The 23,110-nt window shown below is 41.0% G+C and overlaps 1 protein-coding gene across 17 annotated transcripts in view; it reads left to right on the top strand.

The window, feature by feature from the left end:
- The first annotated feature begins 1,379 nt into the window (after positions 1-1,379).
- The window catches only part of Ctnnd1 (catenin delta 1), a 51,223-nt gene continuing 29,492 nt past the window's right edge, over positions 1,380-23,110 (top strand). For 12 of the 17 annotated variants that reach the window (XM_063283650.1, XM_039104873.2, XM_063283649.1 and 9 more), the window contains exon 1: positions 1,380-1,716. The gene's annotated coding sequence lies outside the window, so the exon portion shown is untranslated. The remainder of the gene's footprint in view (positions 1,717-23,110) is intronic. The other 5 variants (XM_039104878.2, XM_008761987.4, XM_006234452.5 and 2 more) reach the window with 3 other exon arrangements.

The following is a 23,110-nucleotide window of genomic DNA, read 5'->3' as shown; positions in this document are numbered from 1 at the left end:
TTATGCAGATACATTTTGCAGTAGCCAATAGGAACACATACCTATTGTCCCAGCACTCAGGGGGCAGACACAGGGGAATTTCTGTGAGCTCAAAGCCAGCTTACCTCGTCTAGATATCTAGAGTTCTAGGCCAGTCAGGGATACATAATGAGACTCTGTCTCAAAAAATAAAATAAAAATAATTTTAAAAATAGGACTAGAAGTAGGTAAAGGTACTTACCACCAAAATAATGAGCAAAATTTAATCCCTGGACACACATGGAGGAAGGAAAGAACTGATTCCTGAAAATTGTTCTCTGACCTGAATATGACTTCTGTGGTACATGTGTACCTATGCACACATAAATAAATCTAATTAAAATACATAAGGAGAAACCTTCCAATTCATCATCTTCATTTAGTAATTAGTAAATAACTGATACCAGTTTTACAGGGTGGTAATATAACTTCAACCCTATCACTCAGAAGTCAAAAGCGCAAGGCTTTTGAGTTTGAGGCCAGCCTGGGGTAGTGTGAGATCCTGTCTTTAAAGTAAAGCAACCTCCCCACCCGAGAAAAAACAAAATCCAACAACAAACACACCCCCTTCCCCTCCTAAATTTTAAAGGAATTCAGAGGAAAACCCCTATAATATTTAGGTCAAATAAAAAAAGCCAGGTGATTTTGAGTTGATTAAAAAATAGCACTCTTTTAGTTATTTTAACGGTATCCTTAACTATTCTGAACTCTTTGTTTATTGGATTCTGCCTATTGTCCCAGGCAGACCCATATTGTTTTGATGGGAAGATAGTGCTGTTCTTCAACAGCTTAGTGGATCCTGCTTTCTTTTAATTTAGAGCAGAGAGGCTAACAAAGTATTAACAAGTCTAAGCATTTATTTTCCTCATTAGCTTTTAATTCAATCAAATCAAAACAATGAAATTGAGGGTTTGTCTTAGATATTTTCTACCATCTCAGTCAACACATAGTCCTGTTTCTGGGATTTCTCCCTCCTTCTTTCCTAGCTTCCTTTGGGGAAATGCTTAAAGAAAGAAAACAGCAAACCAAATCGCAGCAGGTAAAGTAAGCTCTTTTCTGTTTTCCCACCCAGATAGGTAGGAAAAGGGAACAAGACCCTCCTCAAAGAGAACTGAGGCTTAGGCGTGCCGTTCTAAAAAGCTTTGTTATTTAGCACCTCCCTCCCTCCCCCCAGCTCTGCAGTAATTCCTCAGAGATTGTATAGTCTCCGCTTTAAATATATATAATATATATATATAAAACTTCCTCGTCTTTCTCTCGCCTTTTTTTTTTTTAATTTCCTATAATAAAGTTTCCTATTGGATAAGGTCAGCTCCCTGATTTATGCCTGGTTCCTATTGGAAGCTCGCAGGGGCTGACATCACTTAGGAAAGCTAGGGTAGGGCTGCCAGATCAGTTTGTCACCACCCAGGCTCCCTTGCCTTTGGCTGGGTGCAACTTCCATTTTAGGTGTTGGATCTGAGGGGAAAAAGAGAGAGGGAAAGGGAGAGAGAGAACGAGGGCGAGCAAGAGGGAGGGAGAGAGAGCGAGAGAGCGAGAGAGGCCGACAGACACGAAGGGAGAGGAGAAAGGCAGAAAGATCGTGGAACGAGGAAGAGGAAGAGGCGGCGAACCTCGCTGGATTCGTCTTTCTCAGCACATTGGTGAAGCTTTGGGTTTGTTTCTTAAAAGGACTGGCTTTAGAAGTCCACATTTGAGGTGTGTGCTTTTAAATTTTTTCCTTTTATTAAAATATGTATTTAACTAGTTGGGAAAGGGATAACGCAAGTGGAATCTTTTTCTTGATGGTAACTGGAGGGACTTTTAAAAGGTCGAGGAAGCCTGTTAATGCTGACGGTGAGTTTTAATCAATTATTTTTTCTACTTTTAATACTTTGGAGGTTTCTTGGTATTTAAGGAAAAGGTAAAACGTACAAGACCTAGAAACAAACTTCTAGGTCTAATACCGGAAGCTGGTTAGAACCAGGGATAGAAGTTGTGTAAATTACATTTTTGTGTGTACTTTTATATTTTTTTCTGGATTTAGCTAACATACTCTTTTATTCAGAGCTCAAAAAGTTGTTTTTTTGGCATGTTGTGTGTGGGTTGGGAAAGGAATTTGTCCTGGTCGGAGGCTAGTCGTACAGATGGCTCCTACCATGTTTCGGAACTTTTAGCCCCCTCACCTTTGTATTTGTGGCAGTGGAAAGTTGCAGGAAGCTTTCGAATTTCAATGGTATTGTTTTTTCCTTCTGAACGTGAACGGCCCAGAAGGGTTTCAACTCTGCAGTTCCTGGGTGGATCCCTCTTTCACTTTTCCAGGTGTGGTGGTGGGTGGGAGCTGCTGTCGCCTGCCTAGGAGACTCTTTGCTTTGCCTTGTGAAAACAAATGGGTCTATGTTAACTGTTAACTGAATTGCCACTACTTTTTTTCCTCCCTCTCTTTCTCTCTCTCTCTCTCTCTCTCTCTCTCTCTCTCTCTCTCTCTCTCTCTCTCTCTCTCTCTCTCTCTCCCCCCTTTTCTTTCTTGTCCTAAAAGTCCTTTTAATGCCACAGATTTGTGAAGGTGTATGTTAAACTTGCAGATATGCTAATGTTTGGCCCTTAAAGGGATAAGGAAATTCTAATCATGCTTTCTCTTGACCGGAGTGAAACCACAGAACACCTGAAAGTCTTTTCCAGCCCTTTGGTCTCTGAAAGATTTGTAGGTTGTGAATAGACAGGTGAAGAGAAACCACTTAATGAAAACTTAGAGTTTGCAAAACACATTTGAGAACGCCTTACAAAGGGAATTTTATTTTTAAGCCACTGGAAAGATGCTTTTAGAGGTGTCTTTGTTTGCTTGCTCAGTTAACTTATTAGAACACTGTTAAAGCTAAAGGCCTGTGACTGCCTCATGTTTTATACTTGACCTTAAGAGTTGCTTGGTTTGCTTTGTGTATGTACATCTTGGAAATGTCCAGATCCTAGGTAATTATATAGCCAACTCATCAGTAGCTGGAACACAGGTACTTTCTTCTTTTAAAATGGGAATCAGAATGGAAATTAGAGCTGGAATAGATACTGCTCTAATTGTAGCAAGATGGGTCTTAAAGTATAAGCTCCTCATTACCTTTAAACTGATAGGAATCTTTAATCTTCTGATTTCATAGTCCCTGCCCCCATTCTTTTTAGTCTAGAACATTTCCTTGAATATTTTTCTACAGGGAAGACATTCCTTGCAGGATGGTTTTGTCATTGTGCGGTTGTGGCTTCTGGAGGAAACAAGTTTTGTTCCTCTTTTCCTTTCCATATAATTTAGGCAAGGATTACAGAAAAACATTGGACGTGTGGACCTCAGGATTAAAATAGGCAATTGAAAAGAAAGAAAAAGTCACTATGTACAGTCTGTTGGGCTATGGTTCTGATTTCCAATTTTTCAATTTTCCTTTGAAATGTTTTTCCAAGGAGATTTCTTAGTGTGTCTTTGGAGGGTCGGTCTGTTGCTGCCAGAGTGTCGGTTTCTCACTCAGCCTTTAGGGGGAGGGATGAGAGTCTGAAGGAGGAGTACAAAGGCAGTTTGAAAATAGGTTCTGGATGACTGCTGGTGATCTGGGTCCGGCTTTGAAACTGGGCTTTGTGTAGCGGTGTTGTGCAGCATTAGGGTCCAGGACAATTTACAAACTAAGGCATTGTTTGGCCTGCCTATAGTACAGAGCCTTTTGAGGTGGTAAGATGGAAGATTTTTGTCTTTTACTTCACCTTCCCTGGTTCTTCCAGGAATTGAAAGGGTACAGATAAGTAAATCTTTTATTTTGCTACTTATTTTCTGTGCTTCTTATTTGGGGTTTGCGGTGAAAATGATGATAGATGAGTATGAAATGTACAGGTTTTCTTTCCTTGTTTGCTTTATATGGAATTCAGTTAGTTTCTTTGTTATGTGAGTAAGGTAGTGGGGTCTGTGTTTCAGGTGTGTGTGGTTGATTAGAGTTCTAGTGCCTTTCCTAGGAGTCGAGTATGTACAGCCAGGGGGGTCAACATGGTCTCAGCTGGTCTAAAATTGGGACTCTTTGAGACCTTAGAAAGGAGACGGACGCTTCCTGTAATCACATGCCAGCCGTAGGTTTATCAAATAATTGTTCCTTAGGGGTAGATGAGACTGGATGCAGGCTGATAAATTCAGCTTAGATCACTATCAGTTGCAATAGCAAAATATTTAGCTCAGTATAATTTATTGCTTTCTATTGTGGTAGGTGACGGCCCTCTGTTAGTACCTTCTGGGTCTTCCCGTCCCGTCCCCTCCCTGTCATTGTCTTATTTTACAGTGTACTAAGCATTTTTTGTAGACTACCTAATTTCTAACCATTTTTTTTTAGAAATGAATTTGAGATAATGAAGCTGGGGTTTGCTGAACAACTCATTCTTTAAACGGTGGAGGTCGAGATTGACCCTGGTCTGATTGACTACAGAGTCGATGAATTTAACCAGGGTTACATTGCTATTACCCAAAGAGAATGGACATAACAGCTGGGACTAAAATAAATGAAGCCTGGCTCTGGGCAGGACTGTTTTAGTTGTTCCTTATAGGGACCAAGTTCGGATAGTATATGTAAAAGGCTAGTTTCCTTAGAGCCAGTGAGAGCTGAGTATGCTGGCATAGATGATGTCTTAGTCCTAAAAGCAGGGATCATAAATACACACGACTGCTGTCCCATTAGTCTCTTTTTTTCCCCCTTTTGCAGTGCTGGGCATTGAACTTGGGGTCTCACACAGGTGAGGCAGGTGTCTGCCATTGAGCTCATCAGCAGTCCTGCTTTCTTATTTGTTTGTTTATTTTGAGACAGGGTTCAACTCTGTAGACTAGGCTGGCCTTGAACTCACAGAACTGAAACTCACCTGCCTCTGCCTCCCAAGTGCTGGGACTAATGACATGCACGACCATGTCTTGTTAACTTCTGGGATATGTTTCAACCTTTGTTTGCTTGTTATTTGTCTTCTAGACAGTTTTCAGTTCTTTGGGTTGAATGAGAAGCTTGTAGGAGGTAGTTGTGTGTAATAAATGTATCATAAAATTATCATATCTTTCACTGCAGACTGGGAGCTGCTCGGTGTTGGTACTATCTTATTCCTTCATTACCCATTGTAGTGTCTGCTACAAACTGAGGTGCTCAGTAAGCCTTGTTTAATTACAGTACTTGATGGGAATTAGTGGGGCCTGAGAAGGCTTAAATGGAGACAGGAATCAGTACACCATGAATTAGTTACATTCCTGTGTAATTTTGACACTTTCACTGTTACCTGTAGTTTGGATTTTTTATTTATTTCTTTCTATTTTTCTGTTTACATGTATTTCATTGTGGGGTGGGGAAGGGCGGGCACCTGCTCCTGCTGAGACCAGGTGTGTGGAAGTCAGGACAATTAGGCCATGGGAGAGAATCTGTTCTCTTTCCATGGCGTTGGTTCTGAGGATAGAACTCAAGTCCTTATGCTTGCTTGATGTCAAGTTCTTTTATTCTTGAGACATTTCACCAACCCTAATCATTTCTTTGGGGTGGAGTCTCATGTAACTGAGTATCACCTTGAATTTGTGGTCCCTTCTTCTTAGCTTCTTTTAAACAAAGTGTCTGGAAATAATGAAAGATCTTTAAGGTTTAGCTTTTCTTGGCAGTCAGTCTAAAGAACAGTGTAAGAAGTAAGGTCCATTTATTTCATAGCTTAGGCAGCTGTTGCCTTCAGTCAGTGAAGACAGCCTGTCCATTTTCTGGAGAAAAACAGGGAGCGCAGCGAGGAACAGCATTTTCTCCTCTGCTTGGATCAGTGGTTTATCCACCACCACCAAAAACACAAAGATCTTGGGATGTTAGTTTTTTGATTATGAGTGCTTCAAAGAAAATGCATTTGGTGTCATTTTTTTTCCCCTCTCTACAAGTCTCATTTTGAGACATGGTCTCTTGTAACTTGGCTGATCTTCTTCAACTCTTGATTTTTGTCTCTGCCTTCAGAGTGCTGGAATTATATATAGGACTAAGCTACTACACTTGATATCATGTGTTCTTTTTTGCTGGAGATTGTGTTGGGGTGTGTGTGTGTGTGTGTGTGTGTGTGTGTGTGTGTGTGTGGTTAGCACAGAATAGCACACACGTGGCGGCTCACAACCATCTGTGTAACTCCAGTCCCAGGGGATATGAGACCCTCTTCTGGCCTCTGTGGGCATCAGTTGTGCATAGTGCACATACGTACATGTAGGCAAAACACCCATACACATAAAATAAAAATAAACAAATCTGTGTTACATGAAGCTGAAATGGGAATTGATTGACCTAAAAGATGTAGCTGCCTCCAAGGTTTCCGATAGAGCACTGATAGAGCAGGAACACTGTCCTGCTTAGAATTAAAAGGGGAAACGAAAATATGACTGATTTGTATTTAGTTGTGTAATTATTTTTAATTATATTTTTGAGACAGAGTCTCAAGTAGCCCAGGCTGGCTTTACTTCCCTAGGGCTTCCTAAATACTGGACAAGCAGTCTGTCTGTTGAGCTACCCCTAGTCTTTTTTTCTTTTTCTTTTTTCTTTTTTTTTTTTTCATAGGGCCTTTCTGTTTTGGAGCTAGGCTGTCCTGGATTCTATAGATCAGGCTAGCCCCTAGGTTCAGAGAGATCCTCTTACCTCATCTCTTTGTGTTGGGAATAAAGATAAGTACCACCACATCCTGTTTCCTCTTGTCATAAAGAGTTTTTTTTTTTTTTTTAAAGTGCTGATCAGTGTTAGGTAAGCTGATTAATGTTTTCATGTATCTCATATCATGGTGAAAGTGGGGTTTAAAGTTTTTACTTCACACATGCAGAATTTGCAAGAAAAATCTCAAGAATCACATTAACTCTTCCTTATTCCCATTCACCTAGTACCAATCACTTCTGTTTTGCTTTAGATGTTTTAACTGTTGCATAGTATTTTTTAATTTACTCAACCAAAAAAGGAATTTTTTACTGAGTACTTCCCCCAGTGTTATAAGGCAAAATAGGATAGCACAATTGATGCTTAAAAACACAGAAAGGAAGCTGTGTAAGAGAAGGTCCTGTTGGAAAAAATTGATGCTGGCTTCCAGTCCTGCTCTGATTTACCCTGGAACAAATTGCTTAGTCACTGTCCTGGTCTTTTCTTTTTTTTTTTTTTTTTTTTTTTTTTTTTGGTTCTTTTTTTCCGGAGCTGGGGACCGAACCCAGGGCCTTGCGCTTCCTAGGTAAGCGCTCTACCACTGAGCTAAATCCCCAGCCCCGTCCTGGTCTTTTCTTAAGATGGGGATAATTTTAATCATTTCTATGGGGATATTTATCTTAGTTTGAGGGTACTTACCTAGCATGCTCTAGGCCCTAAGTTTGATCTCTTCTTTTTTTTTTTTAAACTTTTTTAAAAACTTTATTATTTTTTTTATTTATATGAATGCACTGTTAACCTCTTCAGACACATCAGAAGAGGGCATCAGATCCCATTACAGATTGTTGTGAGCCACCACGTGGTTGCTGGGAATTGAACTTAGTTCCTCTGGGAGAGGAGTCAGTGCTCTTAACCGCTGAGCCCACTTGCCAGTCTAATGCAGAAACAAACAAAATGTATTAACTTTTTTTATATCAGATTGTCATTATAATTGGTTTGCTATTTAAAATTCATAAAATATATATCTCATAGTAATATTTTGTGTTTGTTTGCCATAAAACACTGAATAAACATCATTTGTCTGTTGAACAAGATGTCTTTTTTTTTAAAGATTTATTTTATTTATATAAGTACACTGTAAATGTCTTCAGACACACCAAAAGAGGGCATCAGATCCCATTACAGACGGTTGTGAGCCACCATGTGGTTGCTGGGATGTGAACTCTGGAAGAACAGTCAATGCTCTTAACCACTGAGCCATCTCTCCAGCTGGACAAGATGTCTTTTATAAATTTTTTTTGGAGACAAAGTTTCACTGTGTAGCAAACTTGCTTATACTCAAAATCTTCTGCCATATCCTCCCAAGTGATGGGGTTACAGACCTTTCAAACCTCTTATATTCTGTTAACTTTAAGTAACAGTTTATTTTGGTAGTGGGCAGCCTTTAAGTAACAGTTTATTTTGATAGTGGGGCAGCAACTCTTGGGGAGTTGTGGGTGGGGGTGGGGTGGGGGGTGTGGGCTCAAAAACAGTGGTCACTCTTCCGGAAAGGGAGAGGTTAATGAAGGAGACAAACAGGTAAGACTGCCAGAATGGCTTCATAATTTCTTCAGACTTTAGAAGAACTGCAGGTTATTCTCGCCCTTTGGTGTCCAGCAGAAATAGAACTCTGGGTAAATGTGATTTGATCAGAGTAGCTTGAGAAGGGTTTTGATTGGGTTTGTCATCAACTTGAACCAGATTTTTGTTCTCTGGCTTTTACTGTGTACCCATGGTTGACTTGGAATTTAGACCAGGTTGTCCTCAAACTTGTGAAGAGCCTCCTATCTCTGTCCCTCAGTTGCTTGGATTACAGGTATGTACCACTACCAGTCCCTCATGTTTGGTCACAATTCATTTTGAGCCAGATTATTCACACCAAGTTGGTGCAGCCAGGAGTTAATGCTGGGTTATATAAATGGACATACAGAAACAAAGGCAGGCTTTTGCTATTATTTTTATTGAGATGTGCTCCCTCTTTTTATTCAGGAACCACTCCACTTGCAGCCCATATTTATAGACATTTGTAAAATTGTAACATGTAAAAATTTTGAGTTAATGAGTACTTCCTGTGAAAAGTGTGCTTCTAAGAAAAGTCTGCTTTCATATGAGGAAAAGCCAACCTGGGTTTGGGGGATGTATGCATGCGCCCTGTCTGGAAGGAAATTTGTAGGTTTCCTCCAGTCTAGAATTTTCCTTCTCTCCATCTTACCCCTCACCTTTCTAGATGGGGCTTTGCTATGTAGTTTCTTTATATGATGTAATCTATGTAACTAGGGTTCCGAATAGTATCTATTTCGTACTCTTTAGCCTTCTGTGATAGCTCCCTTACCCTAATTCTTATATTTTCAGTCTAGATTCTTTACTGTTTTAAGATCTCATTTATCTTTCCTAATTACTTATTCTTAGCTCAGCCAATAGTAGAGCAAAAGAAATTTACTTTCCCCAGAATAAATAACAACATTTATATTTGTGACCCATGTTGTTCTGCATTGAAATGGAGCAGCACATTTCTTACTATTGAATGAGAAGATGTTTGTTTGAAGAAGCTTATATTTTAGGAGACCAGAATTTATTCTGATGTTTGAGGACATAGACATTGTTATAGAAAGTAGGTCAACTTTTCACTACCTTTATCAAAGCACCTGCAGTTCCCATTTCATTGCAAGTGAAGTAAATCTCATTGAATAAAGTAGCTGGTGTGTATATTCAGTCTACTTTTAAAATAGAGGAGTCTATTTTAAAAGGGAAATTGATGCCAATCTGATTTCTCTCCTGCTTCTTTGTTGGAATGGGGGAGTTCTGTAACCTTTCTGTTGTTCTTTCCACTGCTGGCTTTGTAAACTAGGACACAGTTGGGCACTTGAGTGCCTGTCCTGCAGAAGGTCAGCCAGAGGAGGAGGAGGGGGGAGGAAGAGGAGGAGGAGGATGAGGATGAGGATGAGGAGGAGGAGGTATGGCTGTGGGTGGATAGATGTCCCCAGTCACAGATAGACCTAAGGATCACAGTTAGAGAAAAAGTAGAGAACCTGGTATGGCACAGGCCTATAATCCCAGTGTTTTACGGAAGCTGAAGCAGGAAGATTGGGAGTTTGAAGCCACCTATGCTACATAGTAGTAGACTTTGTCAAAAATATAGATAAGTAGAACTGGTCAATTGGCTCAATGGGTAAGATGCTTGCTGCCAAACTTGATGACTTCTATGTGTGTGCCTCATGGCATAGGCTCCCACACATATACATACATATGCAAAATTACTGTAAAATAATAAAAAGGAGCTAGTCATGATGGTGCATGCTTGGGAAGTGGAGAATGGAGGGCCAGGAATTACCTTATCCTTGGTAAGTAGTGAGTTTGAGGTTAGCATGGGAAACATGAAACCTAGTCTCAAAAACAGCAGACGTGCAACCAACTAAACAAAGAAGTATTAAAATAAAAACAGAATGAAGTTGATTTAGTTTTCTAAAATGTACCTGTGTATTCATAGAACATGTGACACATCTTTACTCAGAAGAAGACAGGTGTAGTGGTGTACATGCAGTCCTAGCACCTGAGGCTAATGCAGGAGGATAGGAGATGGGAACTAGCTGGGTTAGAAAGCAAGACTCTTCCCCAAAAGCAAAACAGAAAAGACCAAAATAAAACAAAGAAAAAAACAAACAGAAAATCAAGAGTTGAGGATATAGCTCAATAGTAGAGCATTTGCCTGGCATAAACAAGTTCCCGGATTTGATCCCTACATGCACAAAAATACTTTTTCCATGCTCTAGTTTATAATAGTAAACTAAATTGACTTAATGAGTATATAAGCACATATATTACAATATGTAATTCTGTTGAAGCATTAGTACATAGCATCGGATCTATATGGGACCCGGGGGTGGGGGGAATTTGTATGTATGTATTTGTTTCTGTCTGTCCGTCTGTCTGTCTATAAATAAATAAATAACAGGGTTTCATGAAGCCCCATCTGGCTCCTGATCCTTCTGACTCCATATCTCAACTGTTGAGTATTATTATATGAGTGATGAAGGAGGACTTATATGTGACGAATATTTGGAAGAGAAAAAAGAAAAGAGTGATTACATGTCCTACACAGGAGAGGAATAGAGAAGGCACAGACCTAGGATGGCCCCTGGTCAAGAGAGATGGTGGGGAGTGGGTGTCAACAAAGACCTACCTGTCTGGGCTTCTTTGTACTGAAGAATAGAGTACTGGTACAGGATCCTGCTTAGCCTCACAGAGTACAAAGAAAATTAGGTCTAGGGAGACAACAGCTGGGACTAGGGTTTTGTATGTTCCTTCTAACTTGAGCCAACAGCTGTCCCAGCCTCTTTCTCCCATTGTAGAAGCTCTGTGAGAGTGATTTCGATAATAGCACACTCTGTATGGGTTGATGACCCTTGTCTTGGAGAACCATAAGACAAGTGCAGTTAGAATCAGTTTACATGCATCATAAACATCAAAGATTTTCTTATCGACTTAGTTGACTAGGAAGAGAAGAAATTGCAGCTGAGGTCTGGTATAGTCTTTGTGTCTACATTTGTTGGTTTTGTTTCAGTGCTTTAGACCCCCGCTTACCTGCTGCTGCTGCTGCTGCTGCTGCTCCTGCTGCTTGTGCTCAATTCACCAAAAGTTCCTGGATTTCTTGTTGTTGTTAGTTTTGCTTTGTTTTGTTTTTGAGAAGACAGGATCTCTCTTCATCTGTTTCTAGAACTCATTGAGTAGAGCAGTCTAACCTGGAACTCACAGAAATCCAGCTACCTCTGCTGGGATTTAAGGCGTGGACTACCATACCTGGATAGAAGTTCCTCCTTCCTCCTTTTAATGTTGGGATTTGAAGGTTTCAGGGATTCCCCCTCCTGAGACTGGGCAATTACAGCCACTGTTACTATATCCATATTTCTATTGTTCATATCAGTAGTGATTATCGTAGCAGTAGGACTCTATTTTTATTTTCTAGGTGTGTAAGTTTAATTTATTAGGGATTATCAAAGCACATATTGAATCACTTTGCTTGGTTGATTTTGATGGAACTGAAGAATAACCAACTATTTGGTGATTTGGTGTTTTTTGGCAACCCATATAGCAAAGTCAGATAGTACCTGATTACCAGAGGACTTGTGTCACTCACATTTATTTTCCCTCTCAAGATTTCTGCAAGTTTGTTAGGGATTCTTCAGCTAGAGATACTGCTCTACTACCCTGATCTCTATGTGTGTATAGTTCGGGTTGGTCAGTCCAGTTTGCCTTCCTGTGCGTCCCCAGGCTGGGTTTAACCTGTAGGACTACTGTTCCCAGCTTTCCTTTTTTTTCTGTTTGAGACCTGGTACTTGACCTGGTTACTCAGTATTCTGCTCTCTAAAGACAATTATCTGGTTGTTATCCTGTGCTTAATACCATGTTTACTAGTTGACCAAAGAGCACTCCAATTCCCTTCTCCTAACTAGTGTTATGTGGGAAGTACTCTAGGTAATCACAGATTTCTGCAAGGTTTTCAAGGTACTTTAGGTAACTAGTTGATGTTTATTTCTCCAGCATATATAGATGAAGATGCTTACGATAGTCACGACTATATTATATAATGCAGCTTTTTTCTTTTCTTTTTCTTTTCCTTTTTTTTTTTTTTTAAGCCTAAATCTTCACTCACACAATTGTTATAGAAATACTTTTCTCCATAGCGCTTTTAAGGTCATTTTGCTACTCATTTGGTCTCAAACTAGAAGTTAAAGTGACTTGCTTGGAAAAATGTCAGCAATAGCTCTTGCTGTTTCAGTTTCTGGTTATTCCTCATCTATTATCAACTAGGCTAGAAAGGTCTTGGGTCATGAATGTTTGAATGAAGATAGGACTTGGCTTCTTTTACAGTAGACTATGGAGCAGATCTTTGAGATGTTGGCATAGACCTTCATTCCTTGCAGGAAGTTAAAACATTTACAGTGTTGTTCTGTCTGCAATGTAAATTGGTATGTACTCCATTGAGCAGCTCACAAGTCCACAGGCAGTGGGCCTGGAAAGGTACTGAGTCTAAAAAAAAATAGTATTTAAAGCTGAACTTGGTGACATAGGTCTGTAATCCCAGCAATCAGTAGGATCACTGTGAGTTTGAGACCAGCAACAAGCAAACTGGGCTATGTACTGAGAGTTTGTCTAAGCAAGCAAGCTAGCTAGCTAGCTAGCTAGCTAGCAAGCAAGCAAGCAAGCAAGCAAGCAAGCAAGCAAGCAAGCAAGCAAGCAAGCAGGCTAGCAAAGGATTTAACATTATGCTGCTACAGCCATCCTATACTTAAGTCCCTGCTTTCAGAGTTTTTTATTCAGACTGAGTAATGATCTGAACTGTCTACTGGGCAGTAAAATAGACCCAAATGTATTTTCTAACTACTGCCCCTTTTTTGTCAAAGGAATGTTGTGGTTAGATTGTCAGGAACAGACCACATGATTTCCTACAGGCTGTGAAAATCATAACGTAGCATTTTTGAAAATATGAATTCCCAAATGATCATGATCCCTCCGGGTTGAATTCTCATGTGGGTGGGTATTTAATTGAACTGAGCAGACTACTAACTGACTTGTGGTGGTAGACATGAGATAGGAGCTAGTTAATTTGACGTTATCTTCCTGAGTGTTACCCAATATTGTTTTCGGATTCCATGTTAATACAGATTTGAAGGCATGGCGTGTAGAACTCGTTGCCTGTTAAGGAAAACTTTAGACCACGTCTCCGTTTCCCCTTTGCAGTTTTGAAATTGTGGAACAAATTCAAGAGAGGATGTTAGCATTGAACCCCAGCTGTACAATTTGTTTAAAACTCACAGGAAGGGCTAATTTACTTCCTGTCTGAAAGGGAAATGCTGGCTTCCTTAACTTCCTTCTTGGCTAACTCTGGTTAACTTGGAATATGGGTGGGGGAGGAGCTGGTCATCCCCCCAACCCCCTCAGTGTTGCAGAGCACCTCATGCATAAGGCAAGTGTTCTATCCTGAACATTTAGGATGTGCTACATTCGGTCTCTGTTACTGATCTCACCTGGTTACCAAAGCCATGAGAAACAGTTACCATTATGTTTATGTTTAATTTTGTGTTCTCCTTTGCCTCTGGTGTACTTGGTTGTTGGGACAGGGGGAGTCCTGTACTGAGGCTGTTTTTGCAGTTCAGGAATCCTTCCCATCCCTCAGACATTATTTTGCATTAAGCCATATTTATGTACACTCCCCTGTATTCTTTGAGATTTGAAAATAGACTTGTAAGGAAGAAACTGAAACCCGTTTGACACTGAAAGGTAGGTTGTAGAGAGAATTAAATTGGACAGAGGGAGTGGATGACAAAAGTTTCTTATTTTTAAATTGAGCCAAGCAAGCATTCCAAGTGGGGCCAGTTGGCACTCTTCCTGCTATTTTAGTTCAGGCTTCTCCTTCCTACTGACGGTCAATTGTATTAACTGTTTGATGTGAGTTTGAACTGTGCTCTGAAGAGGAGGGGGAGGGAAGGGAGGGAAAGTAGTGGAAACAGCTGGTGTCTTTATCAAACCCTCTCAATAATTCTTTGTAAAGATTATTCTGGAGTAAGGAGTGGCCTAGGAATTGGACCTGGAGTGGCACTCTGAATGCTCTGTGGATGCTGGCTAGTTGGAATGTACCCTAGCATTATGAGACACATTCTTTTCTCCCTTCCCTCTCCAGTCCAAGTGCTCCTGTGGCTTGTTTTATTGAGTCAAAGTCTCAAGTGGTCCAGGCTAACTTTGAACTTTTGAATTCATGCTGTTGCCCATCTCTTGAGGACTGGGGTTATGGATGAGAGCCACCATTCCCAACCTCCTCCTTCTCATTCTTTGGCTTTGGAGCATGATATAGGAAGATAGATAGCAAAGCAGGTCTTCCAGGGATGATCTATTTATTTAACCTCCTTTTGGTTGAGTTTTCCAATAACGTTGGAAAGAGCCTGAGAGACAGTTAGACTCGGGATCTCTGGTGGAGTTCAGTTAAACTGTAATTGGTTGACTATACTAGTCTTCTTCTCTGCCTCATACTCCAGGATGATGACATTTCACTGAGTCAACACTCCTTTTCTGTCTCACCATGCAGACCTGCCTGCTGCCAGACACCTTTTCAGAGTAGCAGCACATGCATAGGAACATATTTTGTGTGTGTGTGTGTGTGTGTGTGTGTGTGTGTGTGTGTATGTGTGTGTGTGTTGTCTTTTACAACCATTTTGTTTGTTTTATTTCAGGAAACTTCCTTAGATTTTACTTAAAAAAAAAAATCACTTTGTATGTCCATCTCATTGTGTACCAGCAACTCTCATTGATTTTGTTTGAGCTCCGAGCAAAGAAACATTAAGAATACCAATATTTATAACTACATTTTCAAATTCTGAACATTCTTGAGGAAAAGAGAATTAGTTAAGTTTGTGACTAGGTAAAAGACTGGATTTTCTTTGAATTTTAGTTTTTCATAGACTGAAATAAATCTAGATCTTGCCCCCTCTCCAAAAAAAAAAAAAAAAAAAAAAAAAAAGAAAGGACTGGAAACTTGTGTGCTTCGGTGACATGATTTGTAATGCCTAGGTCCTAGGCTTCTGTCAACTTAGAGCTGTTGTGCTTACTCCTGCCCTACTTCTCTATCTGCTTTTGCCAGGTCCACTTAAGGACTAAATGCTTTTAAATTGTGCTGCAGAGATCGAGATATGGCCAGATATCAGGATTTAGCTGGTAATGTTTCTAGTGAGTTGGGGGTGTGTGGCTAGGAAGAGTACGGAGGGAAACGATGAGAAAGACGGCATTCACTAGTTCTTGGCTCTGAATGTTCTGGTCAGAGCTCTTCTGAGCACTACTCATGTACTGTGAATGGAATCTTGGGCAAAGGGTGCTACTTCTTTGGATCTCAGGAATTTCTGGTGATGGGAGTTTGACCTCTGTCTAAAGTTTGACTTCTAGGGAAACTAACTTCCAATAGGCTTAGACAGAATGGGCTTAGAAAAGGTAATAGAAAAACATAGTTTGATCCATTCTCAGAGTTGGTCAGTGCTTTTTTTTCTAACTATGCTGCAGGAAAAAAAACAAGGTTGCTGTCAGCTTCTTTGCTGCCTGGGCTACAGTGCAATTCCTAATGGCCTTCCTCCTGTTCTCTTGGGAACTCAGGAACTTTGCCCTCAGAACTTGATAAACTGCCTTTCTGTAGGGTGGAGTCTGCTGCTTTTGTTTGTTCTCGGTGGGGCCTGCTTTAGGAATCAGTTCCACATGTAGGGAAGAGTTTAAAAGCAGTGGAAATGGGTGGCATGTTCTACAGTTGGTAATCATCTTGATGGCACTTTCTTGGGGGGGGGTTGCCACTTGTAGCTGTGCTGACTAGAATAGCAAGCGACTTTAGCTTTAAAATCCCTATTTCGGTGTCTCAAGGTGAAAAAATTTGCCAAATATGATATTAAATATTCCTCAAACACACCCCCCTCCCCCCAATCTCTAGTTCTTACTTAGATCCTTGCATATAGTATCTTTCTGCTGATTCTTAAAGGCCTGAGCTTTGCCCTATGTAGTCTTGGCTTGAGGCTGAGAGGAGGGTTGTTTTCCTGAACACGATAAGGAACTGAGCAGGGCAAAGTAGGAGCTCTAACTGGTGATTGGTAGACAGGATGCCCTGGAATGTGGTTGGCCTGCAGCCCAGAATCCAGCACTTTGTATTTGTTTGTTTCTGGGAGACTGTGGTCTGGTGCTACTGTGACAGGAAGTGAGAAAGCTGGGAGTGGGGGAACAGAGAGGGTGATGTCTTTGTGGTTCTCCTGTGAAATCTCTTTGTCCCTGGAGAGCAGCTCTGCTACAGAGCCCTACTGAGAAGAGAGCAGCCTTTGTGTATCTAATGGGTCTCAGAGCATCTAGCTACTCTGAGGGATTAGAGGGTGTGAGATCTGACTGTGGCCTTTTACATCTCAGCACTTGAGTTATATAAATGGCCTTGATCTCTTAGCATTGAAGAGCTTACTGAGTTTTGTGTATGCTTATTTATGGGTCTCTTGGATTTAATTAAGAATGGAATGATAGAAGGGCATAGATGTTAGATAATGTTGATGTACTATACATGTTGCAGAAGTTGATTGGGGTCTGAAAGGGCTAAAGAAACTGGTAATCCTGGAGCCCTTCTGTTTGGCACCTTGCTCCCACAGGAGTACCCACCCTGCTCATTTGATTTCAGCATCCTCTTACTGCAGGTGGCCAATGTTTAGTCCTAACCGGGGATAGCTGGTAGTTTCCTGAGATTGAAGTAGTATACCCATGACAGTTTGTCCTCCTCCTGCTGCCCCTTTTTCTTTCTGGTTTTGTCTTTCATGCTCTTTATTCAGCTGTGAAATAGGCATCTTTGGGTGGCTGAGTCCTCAACTTCTTGCTGAGTCGCCTAGCCCCTGAGGTTGCGCGCGCACATGCGCGCGCACACACACACAGACACACACAGACACACACAGACAGACAGACAGACAGACACACACACACACACACACACACACCAGCCTTTGATTGCCACACACACACACACACACACACACACACACACACACACACACACACACACCAGCCTTTGATTGCCCAGGACAGCTGCCCTAGAGGCAGATTGCTAACACACCGCTAGAACAATCCCTTTGCTCTGTTCTGGTGCTGGCCAGCACAGTCTTCTCTGCTTCTGGTTCCTTCTTTTTCCTACCCCAACTGTGATCTTTGCTTTTGACTTAATGAGATATTGTATTAAAAACCGAGAGAATATTTTGATGCGATTTTCTTCGTTGAGGTGGGGTGAGGGTGACTGTGTTTTTTGCTAGATTTTAAGATGAGGCTCACCAATGGAAAAGTAGGTGATTGGTATAAAGTAGTCTCTGTTTTGTGTCCACTACTTTTTTTGATTTGAGTACTTGTTCCTTATAAAAAGAAATGTAGTTAGATGCTTGGTGGTGGTGCTCACGCTTTTAATCCCAGCACTTGGGGACCACTGGGAGGCAAATCTCTGTGAGTTCAAGGACAGCCAAGGCTATGAGAGACTCCCTCCTGTCTCTAAAAACAAAATAACAATAAAGAAACTTATTCTGAATTAGATAGAACACAAGCCCCATACTAAGGAATGCTTTGCCTTGTAAAGCAAATGTAAGACCCAAAGGTCTCTGGTCCACTCCTTCTTGCTCATGTCTAACCCTGGGAGCTCACTGCATAGCCCAGACTAGCCTTGAAATTCTCTTGTTTCAGCCTACTCTGTATTTGGATTACAGGTATGTAATACTATTATATCCTGCTTACAAAAATCCCTTGTTTTAACTTTTGTACTTAGAATGACTCAACCACTGGAAACATAGGAAGTTCATAAACCTACTGTATGGGAGAAGTATTATGGCGTTGAGGAGGTTTCTACTGCTTAACAGCAGTGCTGCTTCTGATTAGTAATTCACTCATAGCAGGACTGTTAGTGGACATACCCACTGCGAGGCAAAGCACCACTGAGCCCACCCGGGGATTCCGAGAATGTGGGTATCATACAGATACTAGCTAGACCATCTTATAGACAGATTGGTATTGAATCAGAGGTACTGAGAAGATTCTCCTGATAATTTCTATGGGGTGATTGCAGTACCCTGTGCTCTGGGGCTGGATTTTTTTTTTTTTTTCCATTCAGATGGGAAAATCTTGTTACCATGAATATAGTTACAGTAGTTTGGTGCTTCCTGTCCCTGCTTTCTTTATTGATGCACTGTTGTCCATAAAGACAGATGCTTCCCAAACCTTGCAGAAGGGCTATCTTTCGTCCTTGTCAAGACTTTGAGAACTTAGGGACTCTGTGCATATGGCTCAGTTACATGTTTCCACCTTTTCCCATTTTTTTTCTTTTTAAAGGATGAGGAAAAGAGATGCCATAGATAGGAGGTAAAAGGATTGGTGAGAAGTTGCCTCTTTAAAACAAAGATTGAGAGTTCAACAGTTGGATGACTCTCCTAAACCCAAAGGTTAAGCTTTCTTTTTTAGTTTTCTTATATGCCCCTGGGAGGGGGCATATAAGATGTCAGTTAATTTTAGGATTTCCCTTTTAATGAGAAGAGTTGCACAGTATCATCAAATTCTGCTAGATTTTTCTCACTTTACTGCCCTCCCTTTTTTCTCCCTCCTTTTTCAGGAAGGAGAAAGGCATTTGGCCTCTCCCCTTCCTGGAGTCTGACACCTCCCCCACCCCTCCCTTTTATCTCAGTTTCCTTATCGGCTCTCCCCAAGCCCTGCGCTTTCCTTATAAGGCTAGGCAAGGTCCCTTTGCTCAGGTTGCTCGGGGATCTAGATGAGTAGCTGTCTCAGTGTCTGTTGGGAAAATTCAGTATCTGTCCCAGTGGAGGGCCTTGGAGAGAGGCACCTGGCTAATGGGGGAGGAGAGGGAGGTGGCCTGGCCTGAGAGATCAGAAGGACTTGTTAGACCAGTCCTGTGTATGTGTCATACACTCCAAAGAGAAGCAGGTTTTGTTTCTTTCCATGGCCTTTCAGACCTGGGTTCCTTGACAGAGTCACACCTTTCTTTTGCTTCAAAGTCAGCCCAACTTTAGCCAATGTTAATATGCTAGGGTTTGGGGAGTTCCAAGGATATGTAGGAGGGGAAAAAGGAGCAAAAATAATGTTCTATGTCATTTCTGAACTTAGGCCCTGATGAAGTGGTTCTCCCCCTTCCTTTTGTGATGATATCTTTCAGTATGTGGTTTCCTTAAACTCCTAGACTCCAGGGATCTCCTGCCTGTGGACCAGTTTTTGTTGTGGCACAAGACTTCCTGATGTTAGTCAGCTTTGTACCCCTGAAATGTATTTCAGTATGTTTTCACATACTTTTTTGAAATTATAAATTTACAGTAGGAGCTACAAATTCATCTTGTATAGTAGCCATCGTCTGTAGTTTTAGCATTCTGGAACCCGAGGTAGGAGGATGGCTTCAAGAGTTTGAAGACAGTTTGGACTATATAGGGCTATAGGCCAGCTTAGACTACAGAGTGGAGACCCTGTCTCAAACAAGCAAAATGAAAAAGAAGACAAGCATTAAATTCTGCAGTGGATGTAATGCACACCTGTAGTCTCATCAGTAGGGAGCCGAGACAAGGAGCACTGCTGAGTTCTAGGCTAGCTTGGTCTATATCACTAAGCCAAGTTCACCTTGTTGGCAGGCTACATGCCACCTGGAGCTGAGTCGGGCCAGGATGGCCAAGCTTTGTTGTCTTGGCCATCTTATGGCCTATGTATTTGTGTCCTTCAGATGCTCCTGACCCAGAAACCCTTGTGGCCCTGGTTACCAAAAGCCTGGTCATCTCTCAGGGCCTCGGAGCCTTCTAATGCAGTATAGGTCCATTGCTCTAGAACACAGCTCCTGGAAACATGCTGTCATGCCAGCCCAGGGAAGATGGAATCAAATTCCTGGTGGTTTGTTTGTGTGTTTGTTTGTTTGTTTGTTTTGGAGGGAGGGGAGAACAGGATCACACAGTATAACCCAAGCTATCATGGAGCTCATATAGCCCAGGTTGGCCTCACTCATCAACTCCCAAGGACTCCCCCTGTCTTATCCTCCTCAGTACTTAGATTGCAGGTGTGAGCTACCACAGAGGCACAAGAAAAACTTTCTCTGTGTTATTTTTTTTTCTTCATCTTTTCAAAACAGGTGTTGGTTTCTCTGTGTAGTCCTGATTGGCCTGGAACTCGCTTTCTCTACCAGGCTGACCTTAAACTCATATCTGCCTGCCTGATGTGCTGGGATTAAAGGCACACGTGGCACTGCCCCCTGGCTCTTTTTATTTCTGTGGATACATACACATACGTGTAGGTGTCCTAGGAAGCCAGGAGAAGGTATCAGATCCCTTGGGACTAGAGTTATGGGCAGTTTTGAGCTACTTAGGGTGTCAGGAACTGAGCTTGCTTGGGTCCTATGAAAGAACAGCAAGCCTTCTTAACTGCTGTGCCATCTCTCCGATCCCATGTGTTTACGTTTAAAAAACAAAAGCTTTTATTGTTCTAGTTCTTTTCCTTTGCCACTGGAATCAGTTATATTACTTTCCCTAGAGGCCCCATTGACTGCCTGAGTGAGCCTCAGAGTGAACACAGTAGGACAGTATTGGTCAGCCTTCTTTCAGTTAAGTTAGAGTCTCAGCGAATTGCAAAAACTGCACACTGGGCTATTTCAAGAGTGTACATTTTGTTACTCTATAGTTCTTAGCTGAGATGAAATTGTGAAGTAAGCAGAGTCCCCCTTAGATTAATAATATTTTTATTAATTGTTAATAATATATCACCATTATTGTTGTTATACTATGCTGTCTAGGTTGATCCAGAACTAGCTTAAGCAACAGGCACCTACTACATGCTCTTTTGTCTTTGGATTTTTTCTTTAGTTTGTGTGTTACAGAGGACGAAACCTAGGGCTTTATGACTATACTTACTTAGCACTGTGTTACTGAGTTAATATCACTAGCCCTTGATATTGCTTTTAAGAGGTGGTCTTCTTGGCAGTGAACTCTTTTTTTGTGATTCTTATGCCTCACTCAGACGTATGTCTTACAGGGGTTAGTGTTGATATGAATCTCAACAGAGAAGTTAGAATTACTATAATTAGTCTCAATTTCAGAAGGTAGAACTTTCCTGAGGGATGGATTGGGAACTGGAACTCTTTTATTCATTCATTAATTAATTCATTTATTTATTTCATGGATATGAGTGCTTTGTCTTCAGACACACCAGAAGACGACATCGGATCCCATTACAGATGGTTGTGAGCCACCATGTGGTTGCTGGGAATTGAACTTAGGACTTCAGAAGAGCAGTCAGTGCTTTTAACTGCTGGGCCATCTCTCCAGCCCCGGTAGCTGAAACTTTGGACCCTGGTACAAGCAGTCTTCCTAATATGGAGTCTTAGAAAAACTTTTCTCAGAATATGTTTGAGACTTAGAAACAATGGTAATTTTCTCTGTGTGTTCTTGAACAGGAACATTGAACTGTGAGTTTTGGACACTTTTTCTAACTGAAAGTTATATCACACAGTGCTGAAGTATTATAGGTTGTGTTTGCTGTATGTTACTGATTGGTATTTGGTAAGAGGCTTGGTATTTTAAAAAATTATTTTATATCCTCAGAAGATGTAAAAATGGAATTTGCTTTGAGGGAGAACATACGTTTGTGCCATTAGTTTTGCTTTATAATGTTTTAACAGGAAGAAAGGAGAAGACTTTGGGACTGGTTACAGAAGATTGTGATCTCTTCCCCAGAGCCTGAAGGTCAAAGCTTAGTTAGCTCTTTGACTTAGGGAAAATTGGTTTTTTTTCTAGCAAGTGCAAACCCAAATCTGGCCAAATATGGGTATATCTATGTACGCTTTATGGAAGTTTGTGTATGTGTGTATGTCTGTGTGTGTGTGTGTTATTTGTAGTCATTAAATGGTAATGGAAATTAAAATTTAAACAGGATTACAGTTCCTCCCAGGTTTTCTAAATTTTTTTTTTTGACAGAACTAGTAATTGGATTTTAGATCTTTTGAAGTCAGGGGCTTCATTTAATCTTTGCCATTAAGAAAAGTGAAGAGTTCTAGTGGAATCATGGGAGCAAGAAGATGTGGTTTCTCCCACAGACATCTTAGTGTGTTGTGTTCAAATGTAGTAATTACTACAGTTGCATTGTCAATGTATTCCCATACAACGGCTTCCCATGTGTCTTGACTTTCTCCAAGCATTTCATATGGATTGTTTCATTTAGCTCTCATATCTACCCTTATGTATTTTTATTTTTCCATTTTACAGAGAAGAAAACTGAGGCACCTTGCCCAGGATTGTGTAAATGTTGGATCTGAGACTTGAATACAGTCAAATTCTAAAAGCCCATGTTCTAGTATAAAGATGATGATGATGATGATTGGTGCTAGGGTTTTACTCTGTAACCTAGGCTGGCTTCTATTTATATCAATTCTCCCACCTCAGCCTCCTAAGTGCTGTGTCCCCCACCTCCCGCCCCCCCTCCCGCAGCTGAGGACCGAACCCAGGGCCTTGTGCTTGCTAGGCAACTGCTCTACTACTGAGCTAAATCCCCAACCCCAACAAATGTTTTTATTACACTTACTTATTTGTGTGTGTGTTTGGAACATGAGTACTGCTACTGCTATGAGGAGGTCAGAGCACAACTTCTAGGATAGGTTTCTCCTTCTACCTTGTGGTCCCAGGATTCCAGCTCAAGTCAGCAGTAGCATGAACCACCTCACCAGCCTCCAAATACACTTCTGTAGCCAGTTTATAGTAAAACAAACTATTTCAGGGGTTGTGCTCTTATTGGTGACTGGTTTTATTGCCCTGCTATTTGACTGGCACTATTTGATTCTTTGGTCCTTCTAGACATTTGATTTAACTTAATATACATTGAAGTTCTGATGAAAGAAACTGGCTTTATCATTGCTCAAATGTATAAGCTGTAGA

This window comes from Rattus norvegicus, chromosome 3 (assembly GCF_036323735.1).
Source record: "Rattus norvegicus strain BN/NHsdMcwi chromosome 3, GRCr8, whole genome shotgun sequence".
In the NCBI taxonomy this organism is placed as follows: domain Eukaryota; kingdom Metazoa; phylum Chordata; class Mammalia; order Rodentia; family Muridae; genus Rattus; species Rattus norvegicus.
Note: the sequence above shows the minus strand (reverse complement) of the source record. Positions and strands in the feature narration are given on the sequence as shown.